General features: G+C 44.0%; 1 protein-coding gene across 6 annotated transcripts in view; it reads right to left on the minus strand.

Moving 5' to 3' along the window:
• Positions 1-22,248, minus strand: part of usp54a (ubiquitin specific peptidase 54a) — a 107,533-nt gene that overhangs the window by 55,382 nt on the left and 29,903 nt on the right. The window contains exon 1 of one of the 6 annotated variants that reach the window (XM_042323525.1): positions 19,408-19,581. The exons of the other annotated variants lie outside the window; for them this stretch is intronic. The gene's annotated coding sequence lies outside the window, so the exon portion shown is untranslated. Of the gene's footprint in view, positions 1-19,407; positions 19,582-22,248 lie in introns of those variants that run through there. 6 annotated transcript variants of the gene reach the window in all.

The raw sequence follows: 22,248 nt of genomic DNA on the forward strand, positions 1-22,248 counted from the left end.
GAGGTATTAAGACGGTGGGAGAGAACAATGAAAGAGGTAATCAGGTGGCGGTACAGAGGAGGAGCGTGAGAGTCAGTACATCCCTATCGTGTGTGGCTGTGACGAACCGAGCCTTCTCTCCTCTTCCTTTTCCGGTCCTCCACTCCTCTCTTCTTCTCTCCTCCGGGTGTGTTTACCCAGTGTTGAATCACAAGCTGACCTGTACTTGTGATGTCACCCGGTCACATGCCTGTCTGATTGTGTTTGCTCTTCACAACCCGGACCTGAGGCACCGACTGGCAGGATCAACCAACCTCTGGTGTACAGTGTACACAGTCTGACTATGAAGGACACAAAGTTTTGAGTTTTGTGTTTGCAGACACGAAACGGGAAACATCAATACTCCTGAATGAGTCATTCAGTAATGAGTCATTCATAAACCACCACTGTTCAAATGTGGGAAGAAATGTCCTCCTTCCACACACTTTATAAAAAAACAGTGTAAAAAAAACAAAATGTGAGCAATTAATCACCGTCGCTTATTCAAGAGGATAGACTCTTGGTGAACCTGAGGCGACACTGAGCAAGACTAGGGCATGTTTCTGTGTCTCTGCTCTGCACTTATGCATGTCTGCGTAATTACTTGTTTACTTCAAGGAGGAGGATCAACAGCCCACACACCCCTCCTGTCCTCTCTATCCCACAAGCCCAGTGAATGGTGCTGACAGAGTCCAAAATAGTTCCTCTGCCAGACAAAAACAACACTTTCAGCGTTTGTGGTGGGAGTAAGACAATCCCTGAGCTGAGGGTCAAACAGACACACACTCCCACCCTGGGACTGGCTGGCTGGGCTGGGGAATTATATGGGCGTTTCCTATAGGTGGACGGTTGTGAAGGAGCCTAATCACCGGCGCAGGGAGGAGAGGGTTCAAAGGGGGGGGCTTAGCCGTTTCCTGTAATGACGTGGCTTGTTAACACCAATGCTGGGTGAAGGCGGTGGGTAGCACAGCTGGGGGTGCTTGGGCATTTCCTATAGGTGGAGTGTTGTGTTTTCATCCCGACTAGGTGTTCCCTACCAAGGGTGAGGTTAAGGGGGGTGTAGCATGGGCGTCTCCTATACAGCTAACTACCGTTTTGTTGTGGTCTGCGGGGATGGGGGAGGGAGTTCAGTTAAGAGGCAGGTCATGTGGGCAGATTAGCCTGATCAGACCATGCCTAGGATTAGTCTGTCCCGTTGGTCAGGGATCTGTCTGGGCCTGGGAGGGAGGCAGACCTGACTCACCTAGCCGCTACGCTACGACATGAAGCTCATATTAGCTCCACCACAGACACAGATGTCTCCTGGGCTGTAGGAGGCTCCCTCAGCACGGCCCGTAGCCACTGTGCATTTGCAGTGGTAACCAACACCACATGGCCAGGGACAGCCACAGGGAGTTAGAAAACATGCTGCTAGTCCCAGATATTCACGGAGAGATGGGATTCCCTCCCTGCTGCCTTCACATTACAGACAGCTCAGAGGAAATGTACTGCAAAAGCCATCATTGTCAAAGAAGTGACCACAAGTGCTGGATGATTTCTAAGCGGTAGGTAATTGGGACACTACGTTGGGAAACTACACTGCAAGCATATCCCTGGCAATCCAGAGGCGTTCTTTTCGGTATGCAACAACTGAAGCAGAAAAACGGGGGCAGCATCTTCAGTGCGAGACACTTATTTCAGATGAGAACACTTCGGCAGTGTGATTGAAATGCTTGACGATCACAGTGGCTCTGGTTTCAACCGAAGCTTGCGCTATGCGAGCGCTTTGGCCGGTTTGTGCCACAAAGCCAGAAAACCAAAGTGGGCTAAGTCTCCTAGGCAACAAAAGTATAGGCCTAGATGACAGCTGATGATGTGCTCCAACAGGTGTTTGAATTCATCCATCTCTTTTCATTCACTTAGAAGTCCTAGGACATATGAAATCGGTCTCAGAAGGGATGTTCTCTAAAAGACGCATCATCGCTGAATGAAGTCATCGATGAAAGGGGAGTCAGGATAACGACACCCTAAATACACCTCTTCACATAGCAGCACAGCCTTCAGTCAGCATTCAGGGACACGAGAGAGAATCTGTTTGACTCAGGGAAGATGGCGCCCATTGCCAGGCTACTGGCTGCCACATCTGATTAGAGGGCTGGGTGCTGATGGACTGGCCTCTCTGACCAGGAGGCATGTTGACATGCCCACATCGATCAGTACGTGTCTCATCACGTCCAGGCCAGCTCTGCTCACAGTGATTTCCTCACCAGGCAGCTACGCAGACCACTGAAACAGGCCTGGGTGCCATCACACACATGGTAACGTGCTGGCTTCTCTCTCGCCATATGATTGTCAGGTAAGATTAGCCTACGTTCTTTTGAGTAGGACCTACATAAGAAAGGTTAGCAGAATCAAAATGGGAAAAAAAGAAATCAATACCCATCTATCTGCATTCAAATGAATCATGGTCCTTCATAAGAAAGATCCATACTAATGCAAACCACCCAGAATTATGCTGGATCCATGTGGCAGTGTGACACTGCCTGGGCAGACACAGTGTGACTGAAACCCACCAATTTTGACTAATTCAATTGAACTCAGTGAGGCGAAAAGGCTGAGCTGAGCGCCAGCGAGACAGACTATCCCCTGACGACATTAATGGGCCATTATACAGTTCACCCATCCTGTCTGCCATACATCGCACCGATAAAGTGAGAAAAGGCTTCTTAAAATAAATGTCCCCATCAAATGAAATAAAGCTGTATGTCCCAGAGAAATACCATTCGGGTGCTTGAGAAGTATAAACAATAGTAAAACGCTGTTTAAAGATTAAATAGCGTTATACTGCCTCGAACTCGAACAGGATTAAGCAAATGAAGCCTGACAAGACTCTTTGGTGCAATTCGAGCTTAACGGGCATAAAGACAGACACACACAACACAGCATAGTAATCTCCCCCCTCCCCCACCCCCCTCACATTCCATATCATCTCATAATAAATCATCAATAGAGGCAGGAGACAGTCTACAACACCCTTACTGGAAGTCCCTCCCTGGGGGGGGGGCTTGTCTGGAAGTGGTTATGCAACATGATTACAGTCTGTAGCTGAGTGTAGCCCCTCCTCCGCCTGCACCCCTAGAAATCACCACTAATGCCTCCCGTTGACACCCCTCCAGCACCACACCACCACATTGCCAGCCTGGAAGGGGCGCCGTGCCAGGGCCTCCACCGGGACTACGCCAACAGGGGGATGCAAAGTAGACTTGTGGAGGCCGCATGGGGCTCGCTCCCGAAGACATCCCTCTGGGGCTCGCTCCCGAAGACATCCCTCTGGGGCTCGCTCCCGAAGACATCCCTCTGGGGCTCGCTCCCGAAGACATCCCTCTGGAGCTCGCTCCCGAAGACATCCCTCTGGGGCTCGCTCCCGAAGACATCCCTCTGAGGCTCGCTCCCGAAGACATCCCTCTGGGGCTCGCTCCCGAAGACATCCCTCTGGGGCTCGCTCCCGAAGACATCCCTCTGGGGCTCGCTCCCGAAGACATCCCTCTGGGGCTCGCTCCCGAAGACATCCCTCTGAGGCTCGCTCCCGAAGACATCCCTCTGGGGCTTAGATGCAGGCCCACTGCTGCTCTGCCATTGACGATATCAACTGAATTAAGGACTGTACTGACACATCTGTAGCCTGATCACCAAGAAAGGTCTGTGCCTTCAGGAAAGTCTTCCAATCTGGAAATGGCATGCCGTGATGTTGTTTCACTTTCATTAGAGACAGGTGAGGAATTCAGTTTGGCCACACTGGTATTGACATTCCATCATTAATGAAAACAGTAAGGAGTTTCACCTTGGAACAAACTCACACCCCAGTCTGACAGTAACATCTTCAGCTACTGGTGATTTTATCACAATCTACTTCTGCCAAGAGGACCTTCTAGGAGCTTACAGTGACACATGAAAACAGGACGCCTGCTGGTGAGAATCACACCACCATTAAACCAAGAGCCAAGGCTCTGGGAGATTCTGGCTTTGACTGCTGAGAATATTAGTCAAAAAGGCAATCAATTGAATGAACAGTTCGAGGGGACTTGATGAGGGATACCAATTAAATATTGGTCAAACAATGAGGAAAGAGGTCACTGCTGACTTGACTGTATTCCAGCAGCCTAACCTGAATAACGTTTGCCACTATTAAAACCCTGGCCTCTGACCTGCCAAATGATAAAACATCTGTCCCCGGCTCGCATTGCTGGTAAATCTGGGCTGTTTGGGCATTTAATCTGGCCTCCTAATTGTCTTAATGCGGCATTACTGTGTTTATGTAATCAGCTCCAGACCTATTTAAAATTACCTGGCCTGGAAGATCGTTCTAACATGGGAGGGGGGAGAGAGACAGGCTAAATTCATCTTGAAATAACCTTGCCATAATTCTTGTATCTGGTTTACTGTTCCTGAGAATGTGGCACTAAAGCAGAATAAACCAACTAATCTCAGCCAAAAAATGCTCTGCCTCACAGTGAGAGAGAGAGAGAGCACTTGGGTCTTAATGAGTATTACATAAGGTAGCATAACATAGGCCTACATCTGTTTGCAGACAGACAACATCTAGCGACAATTAATGACTCTTGAAATCTTAAGGCTGACTCCTGATTCTCTCAGTCATTCACACGCACTTGTGATTTAGGTTCGAGATGACTTGCTATGGCTCAGGTGGGGAAGGGGGAGAGACGTTGAAGAGATTAGAAGCATGCTGTGCAGTGTGGGGTGATGCCAGGACAAACAATGTAAGTGTGCAGTGTGCACATACAAACACACACCCATCCTGGCTGCATGTCTGCACGTTAGCAGAGCTCTGGCAGACGGCAGGGGGTAGTGGCATCCTGCGAACGTGGGAAAAGGAGGGATTCAGTATAGGGGACTACCGTGGGACCCGACATCATTGCAGCGTGGTCTGCATTTTTCATGCTGCGTGCGGGAGCGGGCGATCAAACAGACAATATTTTTTGGTATCCCAGATTAGGCTACTTGGAAACAGTCCTCTGTCTGTTTTGTAGGGTATGCATTAGCCAATTAAAAGCACCTCTTTGGCCCACTATTTACACCCTCGCTCTCTCTCGTCATTCGCTGCTTCAAGTTCAATAGCACCTCTTCTCTCCTAGTTTGGGTGTGCGAGATCAAGTGCAGCTTTAGGCTATATGGGTGGTCTAAATGAAATGCATGGGTGGAGAAGCATGGTGCAGTTTGCCTATCTTAGCAAGGAAATTTGCTTTAAAATATGTTTAGGCTACAGTTTACTACAGTTTCAGGAAATAACTATTGATAATGAAAAGTTGAGGTGCAACCAAAAAATGTAATCATAATTCAAAACGAAAAAGTGCAACGTTGCGATTTTTCCTTTTCAATAAATATTGATAACCCATTTTTTTTTGTCTTTGCATGGAAATCACCCCGCTCTTAAAAAGGTAGCCTGTAGGCTATGCAAAGTGCAAGTGTCCGCTCTCATCATTCTTGCTGCTTTAAGCTCAGTAGCCATACCTCTCCTCTCCCAGTTGGGTGTGTGAGATCAGGTTTGCTTGTGGCCTCTATTAAACAAAGCAGGCTATATTCATGGGCAGAGAACCGTGGGGGTTATCTTTCCAAGGAAATGAACTTCCTAAATATAATACAGCTATAGTTTAGGCCTACTACATTTTCTGGAAATAAATACTGATCACCCATATTTGTCTCTGCCTGCTAATCGTCCCGCTCCTATTAAAGTATGGCATATATATGCTATATATGCTATATTATGCAAAACGTAGCTCAAGAGAAAGTGCAAGTGCGATAACCCCCGTGCTTCTACGTTCCAACTCTGGCTCTCTTTCAAACTATGTCTAGCCTATTGGCTGATATCTCCCAATTTATACCAATAGCCTAATATAGCCTAATGGGCCAAGTGAGAATCTCTGGTAATTTAACCTATTTCATGGGTTATTTTTGATATTGCCTACAGTGCGCAAAATTGCTGGGACCATGGCTGCCAAGCGATATGCCTGACCTATGCCTAAAATAACATTTGCAGGACTGCGGTCGGGTTCGGGACTAGTTCTTGTGGGAGCGGGAGGGAGTTGGACTAACCTAACGTAGTGGGCGTTGAAAGGCGCATGAGCGGAGTCCCAATATTCGTTTTTCAGGGTAAACGGAAGTTAGGTCGAATATACCGTATCCCTGAAAACCGGAAACATCCACCTTCTACCAAACGCCCGCAGGAGTGAGCAGGTACGGTATGAAAAGCTGCGGGAGCGGGAGGATGAAATCAGTCCCACGCAGACCTCCTATTCAATAACATTTCCACTCCCAAAGAAAACAGGGCAGATGAAGACGGTTGTTTTTTTGTGACGAGGGAGAGGGTGTGGGTATGTGGAGTGGATGGTCAAACACACTAGACATGGTGACACATTGGGCAGTACCAACACCCCTCTCCCTCTCTCCCTTCCAACCTCCATCAATATTTCTGAGAAAAAGAAAAGTGCGAGAGGAGAGCAGTGGGAAGCAGTAAGATAACACTCAATAGTTTCAAGTGACTGACAGTGAGAGAGAAGAAAAATCGAAAGAGACTGAAAAGGAGTTTGAGAGAAGGAAACTAGGAGACATTGCTATGTAGCTAGAAGAGAGGAGATGAGAGAGATGGAAAGCAGGGCAGGGATGAGCGGAGGGTATGGCAGCAATCACTCTGGCCAGATCAGTGGAGATGAACTGGGCTGCAGCCAGCCAGAGAGAGAGGTTGAGACTGGGCACAGAGCTCCATCTCCGGCTTTCAGCCTTTCTGTCTCACTCACTCACTCTTTGTCTCTCTCACTCTATCACTCACCAGGGTTCAAAATATAAAAAAATGTATTGGTTGCAAAAAAACGAATAGGTAACAGTGTAAAGACACTAGCTTATTATAAAAGCTAAAATCAAGATGCGAATTAAGGAGGAGCTGAATTGAGACGTTAGAGCCTCTAAATGAGAAGCTCTAAATAATGAAATTTAACCATTGTAGTGTTTGTTTAAAAAGCAGTGGTAAATATGACAGTAAAAGCTTCCAATGAAACGAACACCCCCACCTCTCCGTCATGGTTTAAACCATCTATTTCTACAGTATGTGGTGGCGCTGTCCACTCAGTAGTGCTGAATTTCAGCTTTAGCTGAGCTCCTTTACACAATGATTTTCATTTGTACTTCCTCATTTTTGCTATTTGTTTGCCATGCATCGTGATAAAAAAATATCCTTTATTCCAATTCATTACATCTATAGATTGATGTATCATTGTTTGCTGTTGTCAGTCAGCTCTTTAGGTCACTCATTGCTTTGTTTTTTAGGTGCTCGTGGGTGCTGGTGTTCTCCCTGCCATCCGTGACCAGAAGTAGCAGATCATTTATTTACCTTTATTCTTTTCTAACAATGTTTGTTTTCTTTCCTGGATCAGCTGATGGCTGACAATATCACTAGACAAGACGCCTACAGCTAGACACCAATGCCGCATGCAATCCATCCAACAAGTACACGTTAATGAAAGTAGGCCTATAGTTGACTCTTTTGGTTAGAAGCATTCGATTTTGCAACTGCATAGACCTACATTATTTTGGATATGTGTGCCCAGGAGAGCTCTTTCACAGTGAAAGTTAAGTAGGCATAGTTACACATACAGTGTATTTTAAGCGATAACCAAGACCCATAATTAGTACAGGGCTTAAGTTCAATGTTTTAATTAAATTCTTATTTGTTCATAATGACAAATAAATGCAAGGAGAGAAAGTTAGTGTTTTATGTCACACGATCTGTGATGACTCCAAGCATTAATTCATGAACTAGGGTTTAAAACATGTTTTGATTCAACTCGTGTATTACATTGAATGTAGGCTTCCTATTCTGCCAGGTTGTTAGCTAGCTACAACAGCCAAAGATGTAACATGCGTTCCTCAAAACACCACCCAGAGAGAACGTTTGCTAACAAGTGATAAAACAAGTCCTCGTGATGTGGATGCTGAGGAACTTCAAACTTGTGACTCTCTCTACTGCAGTCCTGTTGATGTGGATTGGGGCATGTTCCCTCCTCTGCTTCCTGAAGTCAACAATCAACTCCTTTGTTTTGCTGAAGTTGAGGGAGAGGTTGTTGTCATGATACCACAATGCCAGTTCACTTACCTCCTCCTGATAGGCTGACTCATCGTTGTTGGTTATCATGCCATGGTCTGGTCAGCAAACTTGATGATGGAGTCGGTGCTGTGCAAAGCTCACTCTTTGTGAAAGCTCACTCAGACTCTCAGACTCAGTCATTACAGCGTGACTCAAACCAGAGCTAGTCGGACTTATTCTTCTCGATATCTCCGGATTCCTACCGCAAGCTCTGAACATATTATTATTATTTATTTATTTTTACATTTATTATGATATTTTTTATATATATATTTTTTCCACCTGGAATTAGAGCAGCTAACGACCCCTGAACGCACAGCCGCTAATCTGCGGCCTGCTAGCGATCTTAAGCACATTGGACTACTGACTTAAGAGGCCCTTCGGACATATTTCTTCGGCCACTCTACATATTTTGCCAATTGGCCTGGTTTACCACACGGAGCCCAGCTGATCCGTCCGCTGATGTAAGTGCACGAGGTGGGCACAACAGACTTCCCTCTGTCAAGTCATCCCTCTAAGGCCTTTCTGTTAGCCTGCTAGCCCCGTGCTGCTTGAAGCCACGCACTGGACTTGTATGATCACCCGGCTACGCATGCCTTTCCCTAACGTCACCATGCCGTGTCGATTGCTGTTCTGGTTTGTAACTATTGTTTTATTTCACTGTAGAGCCTCTAGCACTGCTCAACACGCCTCGGCTAACAATTTAGTTCCACCACCCACACACGCATTGACATCACCTGGTTTAAATGCTATTTCTAGATAGCAATATCTCTTTCATAATCACTATATGCACAGGTTTACCCCCACTGTATTCACAATCCTACTATACCTTTGTCTGTACATTATGCCTTGAAAAAATTCTACCGTGCCCAGAAATCTGCTCCTTTTACTCTCTGTTCTGAACGTACTAGGCGTCCAGTTCTGTTAGCCTTTAGCCGTACCCTTATCCTACTCCTCCTCTGTTCCTCTGGTGATGTAGAGGTTAATCCAGGCCCTGCAGTGTCTACCTCCACTCCCATCCCCCAGGCTCTCTCATTTGTTGACTTCTGCAACCGTAAAAGCCTTGGTTTCATGCATGTTAACACTAGAAGCCTCCTCTCTAAGTTTTTTTAATTCACTGCTTTAGCACACTTTAGCACACCAATCCAGATGTCCTAGCCGTGTCTGAATCCTGGCTTAGGAAGACCACCAGAAACCTTGACATTTCCATTCCTAACTATAACATTTTCCGACAAGATAGAACTGCCAAAGGGGGCGGTGTTGCAATTTACTGCAAAGATAACCTGCAGAGTTCTGTCTTACTATCCAGGTCTGTACCCAAACAATTTGAGCTTCTACTTCTAAAAATTAACCTTTCCAGAAACAAGCCTCTCACCGTTGCCGCTTGCTATAGACCACCCTCTGCCCCCTGCTGTGCCCTCGACACCATATGTGATTTGATTGCCCCCCATCTATCTTCTGAGCTTGTGCTGCTAGGTGACCTAAACTGAGACATGCTTAACACCCCGACCATCCTATAATCTAAGCTTGATGCCCTCAATCTCACACAATTTATCAACCTACCATGAACCTACCAGATATAACCCCAAATCCGAAAACACGGGCACCCTCATAGATATCATCCAAACTAACTCACCCTCCAAATACACCTCTGCTGTTTTCAACCAAGATCTCAGCGATCACTGCCTCATTGCCTGCATCCGTAATGGGTTTGCGAGCAAACGACCACCCCTTATCACAGTCAAACGCTCCCTAAAACACTTCTGCGAGCAGGCCTTTCTAATCGACCTGGCCGGGGTATCCTGGAACAACATTGACCTCATCCCGACAGTAGAGGATGCCTGGTTATTCTTTAAAAGTGTCTTCCTCACCATCTTAAATAGGCATGCCCCATTCAAAAAATGTAGAACCAGGAATATATATAGCCCTTGGTTCACTCCAGACCTGTCTGCCCTTGACCAGCACAAAAACATCCTGTGGCATTCTGCATTTGCATCGAATAGCCCCGTGATATGCAACTTTTCAGGGAAGTTAGGAACCAATATACACAGGCAGTTAGGAAAGCTAAGGCTGGCTTTTTTAAACAGAAATTTGCATCCTGCAGTACAAACTCAAAAAAGGTCTGGGACACTGTAAAGTCCATGGAGAATAAGAGCACCTCATCCCAGCTACCCACTGCTCTGAGGCTAGGAAACACTGTTACAACCGACAAATCCTCATGAGGACAAATCCTCCTCATTTCTCTAAGCATTTCTCTAAGGCTGGCCATGCTTTCCACCTGGCTACCCCTAACCTGGTCAACTGCCCGGCACCCTCCACAGCAACCCGCCCAAGCTCCCACCATTTCTCCCTCACCCATATCCAGATAGCCGATGTTCTGAAAGAGCTGCAAAATCTGGAACCCTACAAATCAGCCGGGCTAGACAATCTGGACCCTCTCTTTCTTAAATTATCTGCCGAAATTGTTGCAACTACCTATTACTAGCCTGTTCAACCTCTCTTTTGTATCGTCTGAGATTCCCAAAGATTGGAAAGCTGCCGCAGTCATCCCCCTCTTCAAAGGGGGAGACACTCTAGACCCAAACTGCTACAGACCTATCTCTATCGCAAATAAAACTAAATGCATGCTATTCAACCGATCATTGCCCGCACCTGCCCGCCCATCCAGCATCACTACTCTGGACGGCTCTGACTTAGAATATGTGGATAACTACAAATACCTAGGTGTCTGGCTAAACTGTAAACTCTCCTTCCAGACTCACATTAAGCATCTCCAATCAAAAATGTAATCTAGAATCGGCTTCCTATTTCGCAACAAAGCTTCCTTCACTCATGCTGCTAAACATACCCTCGTAAAACTGACCATCCTACCGATCCTTGACTTCAGCGATGTCATCTATAAAATAGCCTCCAACACTCTACTCAGCAAACTGGATGTAGTCTATCACAGTGCCATCCGTTTTGTCACCAAAGCCCCAGATACTACCCACCACTGCGACCTGTACGCTCTCGTTGGCTGGCCCTCGTCGCCAATCCCACTGGCTACAGGTTATCTACAAGTCTCTGCTAGGTAAAGCCCCGCCCTATCTCAGCTCGCTGGTCACCATAGCAGCACCCACTCGTAGCACACGCTCCAGCAGGTATATCTCACTGGTCACCCCCAAAGCCAATTCCTCCATTGGTCGCCTTTCCTTCCAGTTCTCTGCTGCCACTGACTGGAACGAACTGCAAAAATCACTGAAGCTGGAGATTCCCATCTCCCTCACTAGCTTTAAGAACCATCTGTCAGAGCAGCTCACAGATCACTGCACCTGTTCATAGCCCATCTGTATACAGCCCATCTATCTATCTCATTCCCATACTGTATTTATTTATTTTGCTCCTTTTGCACCACAGCATCTCTACTTGCACATCCATCTTTTGCACATCTACCATTCCAGTGTTTAATTGCCATATTGTAATTACTTCGCCACCATGGCCTATTTATTGCCTTAACTCCCTTATTTGACCTTATTTGCACTCACTGTATATAGACCTTTTCTTTTTTTCTACTGTATTATTGACTGTGTGTTTTGTTCATTCCATGTGTAACTGTGTTGTTGTATGTGTTGAACTGCTAAGCTTTATCTTGGCCAGGTCGCAGTTGCAAATGAGAACTTGTTCTCAACTAGCTTAAAAGTGAATAAAGGTGAAATAAAAAATGTAAAAAGCCACGCAGTCGTGGGTGAACAGGGAGTACAGAGGACTGGGGACACATCCCTGGGGGGACCCTGTGTTAAGAGTCAGTCTGGAGGAGGTGTTGTTGCCAATCCTCACAGCCTGTGGTCGGCTCGTCAGGAAGTCCAGGATCCAGTTGCAGAGGGTGATGTCCAGGCCCAGGTCTCTGAGCCTTGTGAATAGCTACGGAAATGGCATCTTCCGTGGATCTGTTTGAACGGTAGGCAAATTGGAGTGAGTCCAGTGTGCCTGGCATGCTGGCCTTGATGTTGGCCATGAACAGCCTCTTAAAACACTTCACGATAATTGAGGTGAGCGCAACGGGGCGATAGCCATTTGGGCATGTCACCTCGTCTTTCTTGGGCACAGAGACGATGGTGGTTTCCTTTAAGCAGGTGGGGACTACAGCCTGGGACAGGGACAGGTTGAAGTTGTCAGAGAAGACACCCGCCAGCTGGTCAGCACACACTCTGAGGACGTGGCCAGGGATGCCATCTGGGTCGGCGGCTTGGCGAGTATTCACTCTTTTGAGAGTTTTCTTCACGTCAGCCTCGGAGAGCGAAAGCACCTGGTCTTCCGGAGCAGCGAGAGTCTGCCTGAATGGCTCAGTATTGTCTGCCTCGGAGCGAGCATAGAATGTGTTAAGCTCGTCTGAGAGGAAGGCTTTGGATGGCACCACACAGTTGGATTTTGCCTTTGTAGTCTGTGATAGTCTCTAGTCCTTGCCGCATGTGACGTGAATCTGAGTTGTCAAACATCAATTCAAGTTTGAGTCTGTATTGTCTTTTTGCGTCCCTGATGGATATGTGGATCGAAACAAAGGAGGTGCTTCCACAATATTGACAATGGATCAGCTCCTAGAAAGATGACATCACGTATGGCTGCAAATATTGAGGAAGCTTATTCTATGATAATTCACTAAATCGAGATTTGTTGTTGTTGTTACATATTGTGAAATATATGTAGGCAAAAATTACAATAGCCTACAAATAGCAAAATAGAACTCGAACCAACATGAAATTGGTTTCAATATTATAAAATTATATAGGCCTATGTAGCCTATACTGTAGGCTATTTATCTTTTAGTGCAATCAGCTCGGTTTTCATGTTTATCCCTCGTTTGTTTGTAACAATTGCAAAGACATTGTGCAACTTTGTATTTGTAGTCAACTTCATTGTGAAGTCAACAGCGGTCACATAGATCTCCTGTGTATAAAGTGACGAGGTAGGGGGAAAACGTATCTGTCGAGGCACTTAGAGTGGTCTAAGGCTGTTAGTAAATAACGAGCGTTTTGTGCAACCTTAGTAACAACGGTGTTGATGGTGTTGGGAAACAGCTCGGATATTTAACGATGCTTCAACGAAAGTTCTAATGATGAACAAGATGTTTTTGGGAAACCGGGCCCAGATCTTTTGACCTGGTTGTGCTTTTTTCTCAGGACCTCGGAATCAACTGTACAGCGGAGCCTTATCAGTACAACAATAATTATCCTGGAGATTTTTTTCCTAGTCGCTAGGCTCCCAAAATAAAACTCCTGGTCGCACATCAAAATTGGTCACACTTTGTAGCGCTATCACTTTTCTCTGTTTCTCTCTCTCTCTCGCAGGCATCCAGCACTCAATGTCCCTTTGTCTTGGCACCCAGGCCTGCTTATTCATCTTACCATCTGTATGATAAAGTGCCACCTGAACCCTGGCCAAGAAGCCATGTGAACTCTCATCATAGCAGGGGGGTGGATGGATAGAAGCAAGATGGCGCCGACAGACATGCCTCCGCCCAGTACCCTGCCCTGAACTTTAATCACTGTTACTAGCCGGCTCCCACCCGGTACTCTACCCTGCAACTTAGAGACTGCTGCCCTACGTACATAGAGTCATTGAACACTGGTCAATTTAATAATGTTTGCATACTGTTTTACCCACTTTATATGTATATACTGTATTCTAGTCAAGGCTCATCCTATATAACTACTGCTGTACACACTTTTTCTATTCATATACCGTTCACGCTGTTTATACACACCTGGGCTGTCCCCGACTAAAACAAATCTTTGTTGAACTAGTCATTTGTTCTTTCGACCAATCGATTGGTCTACATTTTTGAACAAGTCTTTTTCCCTACACCATGTGTGTTATAATAAAATCAACTATATGTAGGCTACTGAGCATGTCTGATGCTTTAAGCACACTGTGACTAAATAATTAAGACACAAATGACTCGAGGGAGCCAGAGATCAAGATAACCTAACCAGAAAAAAAAGAAAACTGCTCCCGACCCTCTTCCTCCCGCTGCTGGCCTTCGCAGATTGACAACATTTTCCATCTGGAGTGCCAATTTATCTTACAATTTCTACCATCTGAGTGCCAGTTATGATTTTTATATGCACATTTTCGTGGAACAGTTTAATTTCATTTATAATAATGCCTTTGTATCTCAAAAGCATTATCATGTGGTTAATCAAAATTCTAAAAGTAATTTCCATTGCCAACTATGTAAAAATAGCCTACATAAAGCCAACAAATAAAAACATTGCAGCCTGCAGGCAGAGAATATCCTGATAAAAATAAATATCCTATAAATCACATTGGCTACGCATGGCCTGTCTGCAATGAACTTGAAACATTGTATCACTATTAACTTGGGGCAGGCCTGAAGCTCCTGCTAGCAAACTTGCAACATAATATATTGAACACATTAACATAAATTACCTTAACCAAACAAACATTGTAGATTAGAAATTATGGGAATTAACGGTAAATGTACTACTGGTGGTACTGGTGTGCCATCCCCCGTGGCTTCCGCAATGGATTAGTCCCCTCTGAGACAGGTGTCTCATGTGTCATAATATATATATGTATATATATATATATGTATATATATATATATATATACAGTGCCTTGCGAAAGTATTCGGCCCCCTTGAACTTTGCGACCTTTTGCCACATTTCAGGCTTCAAACATAAAGATATAAAACTGTATTTTTTTGTGAAGAATCAACAACAAGTGGGACACAATCATGAAGTGGAACGACATTTATTGGATATTTCAAACTTTTTTAACAAATCAAAAACGGAAAAATTGGGCGTGCAAAATTATTCAGCTCCCTTAAGTTAATACTTTGTAGCGCCACCTTTTGCTGCGATTACAGCTGTAAGTCGCTTGGGGTATGTCTCTATCAGTTTTGCACATCGAGAGACTGACATTTTTTCCCATTCCTCCTTGCAAAACAGCTCGAGCTCAGTGAGGTTGGATGGAGAGCATTTGTGAACAGCAGTTTTCAGTTCTTTCCACAGATTCTCGATAGGATTCAGGTCAGGACTTTGACTTGGCCATTCTAACACCTGGATATGTTTATTTTTGAACCATTCCATTGTAGATTTTGCTTTATGTTTTGGATCATTGTCTTGTTGGAAGACAAATCTCCGTCCCAGTCTCAGGTCTTTTGCAGACTCCATCAGGTTTTCTTCCAGAATGGTCCTGTATTTGGCTCCATCCATCTTCCCATCAATTTTAACCATCTTCCCTGTCCCTGCTGAAAAAAAGCAGGCCCAAACCATGATGCTGCCACCACCATGTTTGACAGTGGGGATGGTGTGTTCAGGGTGATGAGCTGTGTTGCTTTTACGCCAAACATAACGTTTTGCATTGTTGCCAAAAAGTTCAATTTTGGTTTCATCTGACCAGAGAACCTTCTTCCACATGTTTGGTGTGTCTCCCAGGTGGCTTGTGGCAAACTTTAAACAACACTTTTTATGGATATCTTTAAGAAATGGCTTTCTTCTTGCCACTCTTCCATAAAGGCCAGATTTGTGCAATATACGACTGATTGTTGTCCTATAGACAGAGTCTCCCACCTCAGCTGTAGATCTCTGCAGTTCATCCAGAGTGATCATGGGCCTCTTGGCTGCATCTCTGATCAGTCTTCTCCTTGTATGAGCTGAAAGTTTAGAGGGACGGCCAGGTCTTGGTAGATTTGCAGTGGTCTGATACTCCTTCCATTTCAATATTACCGCTTGCACAGTGGTCCTTGGGATGTTTAAAGCTTGGGAAATCTTTTTGTATACAAATCCGGCTTTAAACTTCTTCACAACAGTATCTCGGACCTGCCTGGTGTGTTCCTTGTTCTTCATGATGCTCTCTGCGCTTTTAACGGACCTCTGAGTCTATCACAGTGCAGGTGCATTTATACGGAGACTTGATTACACACAGGTGGATTGTATTTATCATCATTAGTCATTTAGGTCAACATTGGATCATTCAGAGATCCTCACTGAACTTCTGGAGAGAGTTTGCTGCACTGAAAGTAAAGGGGCTGAATAATTTTGCACGCCCAATTTTTCAGTTTTTGATTTGTTAAAAAAGTTTGAAATATCCAATAAATGTCGTTCCACTTCATGATTGTGTCCCACTTGTTGTTGATTCTTCACAAAAAAATACAGTTTTATATCTTTATGTTTGAAGCCTGAAATGTGGCAAAAGGTCGCAAAGTTCAAGGGGGCCGAATACTTTCGCAAGGCACTGTATAAAAATATATATATATTTATATACTTTAGACTGTTCAACTAAAAAAAGCTTGTGTGGCCTACCACTTTGTGGCTGAGCCATTGTTGCTCCTAGATGTTTCCACTTCATAAATTACAGTTGACAGGGGCAGCTGTAGCAGGGCAGAAATGTGAAAACTGACTTGTTGGAAAGGTGGCATCCTATGAAGGTGCCACTTTAAAAGTCACTGAGCTCTTCAGTACATGCCATTCTACTCCTAATGTTTTTTTTAATGGAAATTGCATGGCTGTATGCTTCATTTTAATTTTATACACCTGTTAGCAACGGGTGTGGCTGAAATAGTCAAATCCATTCATTTGAAGGGGTGTCCACAGACTTTTGGCCATGCAGTGTATATATTCCAGACTCGTTCTGATATTTCTTACATTTCTTTGTATTACTGCACTGTTGGAACTAGAAACACAAATATTTCGCTTCACCTTCGTTATCACCTGCAAATCTGTGTACGCAACCAATACAGTTTTATTTGATTTCGATGGGATAACACAACTTGGGATCAATTCAATAAAACAAGAGTGGTAAGGTCAACAGAAACACAACAGCCCAAACACAGGAGCTGAGGCAGTAACGTTACTAAAATACACTTCCAAGGCAGCCCTACATCACTTGTTCCATTGGGAGCCACACTTCAAAAGGAGCTTAATGATGATGAATGTGTAAATACAATGTTTTTGTATTTTCTTTTTTCAATAATTGTTTATTTGCTCATAGGCCTAAGTGATAGATTCCCACTTGTAATTATTTTTGCATTTGGTTTTCTAACCCCGAGCCATTTCTGAACCCGCATAGGGCAAATACAAATGCAGCGGAGGATAACATAAACTAAGTCAAAAATTGGCATCTTCTGTGTTTACAGCTAGCCCCTGCCTTTTTAGCTTGGATTAAATACTGCTCTGCTTCCTGCCTAAACATAAATAACATCAGACCTACAGCACAGAAAATTGTCATTGCTAGGGGATCCCAATAAGCAAAAACACCTTGTGTGGAAGTAATCTTACCTGTGTTACCATGACCGATATAATTGCTGTTACACAATACAATAAAATTATCTTACAGAACTCCACCAATAACAACAATCTTTGGGAAATCCCATATGAACCATGTCAGTCACAAATGGTAAGCCTATATTGTGTCCTTCAATGACCAGCCATATATAAAATGGGGGTGAAAACTGGGTGAGGAATAGAAGGGTGGGGAATGAGAGAGAGAGAGAGAGAGAGAGAGAGAGAGAGAGAGAGAGAGAAAGGGAGAGCGTTAGATGCTGTGATGTTGGCCGTATGTGTTAATGAGCCTTGACTGCTTTCGACACAAAACGGCCAAAACCCACAGACACGCCTTGCCCCAGAGACGCTAAATTCTTATACCAAACCAACCCCTAGCCCCTACCTCATTAGCACTTCTGACATGAAATTAGTGTATATGAGCAATATGGCAACAACAAGAAATCCACCCAGCCTTTCAGAGGACATGACCTGGTGATGTCATTATGGGTCAACCAAATTCCTTCCATCATTCTCAGACATGAATCCAGACACCTGATGCAACAGTTGCACTGACAGATTATACATTTGATTGAGATGAGTTGAATGAGTTTAAAGCTCATGAAAGAAGAGTTCGACCTATGGTTTCAGCAAAAGGAACGTTGTACACACCATTAGTATGCCAATACACCCCTTTCCTACAATGACACACAGACCATCACTCCACCACAACAGTGGGTGGGCCAAAGTGCAGTGAGTCCTGGCCTGTCATGGGCACCAAAGCCTGTTAACACGGTCCATTAGTTCTGGAGGTGAACCCAGTGTGAAGCAGACCGGTCTTGTAATGGTGAAATCAGTTCATTTGACTGATGTTCTGACGTTAAAGTGGAAGTCCAATGATAGTGGATCCGTCTGTCTCTATAACAAGTATTTGTGAAGAGATGACTGGTCAACATGTATAGCAATAGCCTAACAAAATATCATCATCAATATGAATCATCATGACTCATGATCACACTAATTCACAACATAATTATCACATAATCAAGAGGAAAATGACTAAGGCTATTTTGATTAAACTACAGTCCATCTAACCCGTATCAATATAATACACTAATTTTAATTGAACAATAGAATATTAGTTTCAATTTCTCAATTACACACATTTATGTCAAACGTTACATGTGAATACACTATACAATGCAGCAAAGACAGCTGTTAGCCAGGGGAGTCAGTATAATATCAAATTGAAATAATGAAAAGAAACCAAATATATTGTCCTCATTCCAACCACCAAAGATAAATCAAGTAGCCTGAAGAGCAGGTGCGTCAAAACATATAGCTTATAGCGAACTCAATTTAGTCATGCCTGCTATTCTGTTATTTCGTAGGTAGAAGTTTATTTTGGAGATAAACGCTCTATTTCACCATATTATGGAATAGCACAATCAAACGTAGGGTAGTTTACCGGAAGTCCCCATTCATTCAATTCATTCGAATAACATACTTTCAACGTTATGTTTATGTTGTTACATGAATCGCACCGATACACAGGAACATTTCGCGGTGTGCGACATTCCAATGTGAACAAGGGTGGATACATGAACGGATACATATAACATTTCTGTTAAACCGTTTCTCGCGAGTGAAGTTTAAAGCATCTCGTTAGTCAACTCAACTCCCAGAGAACAATGAACAGATTCCGAGCAATGCAGCATCCCGTGCCTCAGTTCAACAGCTCTATATACCGTTAGTCACAGACAATGCGCAAGGGCTAAAACTTCTATTCAGTGCTTCCCCTGCCTCTAGTTGGAACCACATCAACAAAAAAAACTCTGATAATTATTCCTAAAAACTCCAAATAAAGGCTGTAAAGTTGTACGAAAGTAACGGTTCTGTGTAATAACAACATCCTAACCCAATGTATTTACATGTATTTTCAAAACAACAGATCAAAACACATTCCTCTAAAATAGTAGCGCGAACAAACTTACCTTTTCATTCGGGAAAATGTTTCCGGATAGCCTACGGTAGTAAACCTTCGCTTCAGCTGCAGGATTCTCAAACACCCCCCAAAAATTCCGCATAACCAATTTCAGCAGGCATTGAATTCTTCATAACGTGCTCTGTGAGACTGTGCTGGGTTGGAAGCTGGGCTGGGGGGAGGGGTGGCGCCATTACCTGCCGACCGAAACAACGCAGGCAGTCTCCCAAATAAAATCACAGTGGAGGGGGCGTTTGAGAAACAGACACGACACTTTTTTCATGTTTGATGGTACTCGACCACGCAGACCGTAGCGAGAAACATTCTGTACAGAAAAAAATATTACTCAGTTCAGCAGTGTTCTATTGTGATAATGGTCATACTGAGTAGCTTAATAATAATGACTATACGATGTTAATAATGGGAGGAAGTTGTAATTATATGTAGCCTCATCAACTTTGAAATAGGCTATTGGATCATTTGACAAAAATAATATTAGTAATCATGCAATTGAGTAACTAAAATAAATATTTCAAATCAAATGACATTTTATTAGTCACATGTGCAGAATACAACAGGTATACAACCAATAGCCTACTCACTGTAGACCTTACAGTGAAATGCTTACTTACAAGCCCCTAACCAACAATGCAGTTTAAAAAATACGAATAAGAATAAGAAATAAAAGGAACAAGTAATTAAAGAGCAGCAGCAAAATAACAATAGTGAGACTACATACAGGGGGTACCGGTACAGGGTCAATGTGTGGGGGCCCGGGTAGTCGAGGTAATATTTACATGTAGGTAGAGTTATTAAAGTGACTATGCATAGATAATAACAGAGAGTAGCAGCGGCTTAAAGAGGGGGTGGGGGCGCAATGCAAATAGTCTGGGTAGCCATTTGATTAGATGTTCAGGAGTCTTATGGCTTGGGGGTAGAAGCTATTTAGAAGCCTCTTGGATCTAGACTTGGCACTCTGGTACAGCTTGCCGTGCAGTAGCAGAGAGAACAGTCTATGACTAGGGTGGCTGGAGTCTTTGACAATTTTTAGGGCCTTCCTCTGACACCGCCTGGTATAGAGGTCCTGGATGACAGGAAGCTTGGTCCCAGTGATGTACTGGGCCGTACACACTACCCTCTGTAGGACCTGGGTGTGCACTCAAATATTATGAGCTTCACCATACCCATTTTGAATTTGTCTGGATGGTGACATTAACCAGCCACAGACCTACTGTATATTCAGTAGAGGGTATGGAGGGTACGCTATTGACTTCTGTAATGATTAGAGCCATCACATGTCAAAATCAATAGATGGCAACTAACTGGCCCCTATATTAGAACAGGTATTTCAGCAATCAGCATTGAGGGTGTTACGCATGCCTTGGGGTTGTAGCCAATTAGAATAAAAAAACTTGTCTAAATGGCCTCCCGAGTGGCGCAGCGGTCTAAGGAACTGCATCGCAGTGCTTGAGGTGTCACTGTCACAACCGGTTGTGACCGGGAGCCCCATAGGGCAGCGCACAATTGGCCCAGCATCGTCTGGGTTAGGGGGGGGTTTGGCCTGGGTTCTAGCAACTGCTTGTGGCGGGCCGGACGCCTGCAGGCTAACTTCGGTTGTGAGTTGAATTGTGTTTCCTGCGACACATTAGTGCATCTGGCTTCCCGGTTAAGCGGGTGGGTGTTAAGGAGGGCGGTTTGGCGGGTCATATTTCACACGACTCGAACTTCGTCTCTCCCAAGCCCATTGGGGGAGTTGCAGCGATGAGTTGAAATTGGGAGAAAAGGGCGGTAAAAATACAACAACAACAAAAAGTATGTAAAAACTTGTCTAAAACTATCAAAGGTAAGAAACAAATTACCCACTGGGCAAAAACAGGTTGAATCAAAGTTGTTTCTACATCATTTCAACCCCAAAAAATGACATTGAAACAACGTGGGAAACTAATTGGCCTTGCAAAAAGTATTTTAACCTAAATCCAATGACATGGTGAAATGTTTTGTTGATTTCACATATTATTTACGTTGTAAAATGTAAATCAAAAGTGGACGTTGAACTGACGTCTGTGCCCAGTGGGTAGTATTTCAGCTCTTGTGCTACTCTTGACATTGGGAATTACCCAAGCAGTTTACACTATTGAGTGCGCAACAGCTACCACACCACATTTCTAACACACGGCCATTTTCATTCTCAAGGAATGTTTACACCCAGTCTGAGGGCTACGCAGCTATGAGCCACATAGTCCTCTTCCACCCATATGATTAACAGGGCTATGTTACCCTTTAATCTGGAGCTCTGCCAGTCCGGGAACTCCTTAAATTTGAGCCAGTTTGCTACAGCAGGAAAACAATCCTGCAGCAACACAACATGAATGTGAATTATTATGGGGGTTATAATGAATGGATATTTTTGTAGGGGTTGATACATGTTTAGTAAGGGAAAATCAAGTCTGAAATTTCAAAGTGGAAATTAAAACTTCAGAAGCCTTTTTTAAACCTCAAACACACTACAATGTAAAAGTTCTCCTGCAACTGGGTGACGAAATTAAGATCCTACATCTGTACGGGTACTCCTCGATACAAATAGTATGAGGTGGTGTTCATTAGAAATGAATAACGCCACAGTTTCTCTGTTCAGTGTCCTTCATTAAAAGGTCCAATGCACATGGTTTATCTCAATATCAAATCACTTCTGGCCAACAGTTAAGTACCTTACTGTGCTTGTTTTTAATTAACATGATACAAAATAAACAAAAAAAGCTTCTTCGCAAAGAGCAATTTCTCAAGTAATAGTTATAGTTTTCTTTTGCATTAGATGTGTCTCAATCAACAACATCTACCGATGTCGTACTTC

Source organism: Oncorhynchus tshawytscha, linkage group LG06 (genome assembly GCF_018296145.1).
Source record: "Oncorhynchus tshawytscha isolate Ot180627B linkage group LG06, Otsh_v2.0, whole genome shotgun sequence".
NCBI lineage: Eukaryota > Metazoa > Chordata > Actinopteri > Salmoniformes > Salmonidae > Oncorhynchus > Oncorhynchus tshawytscha.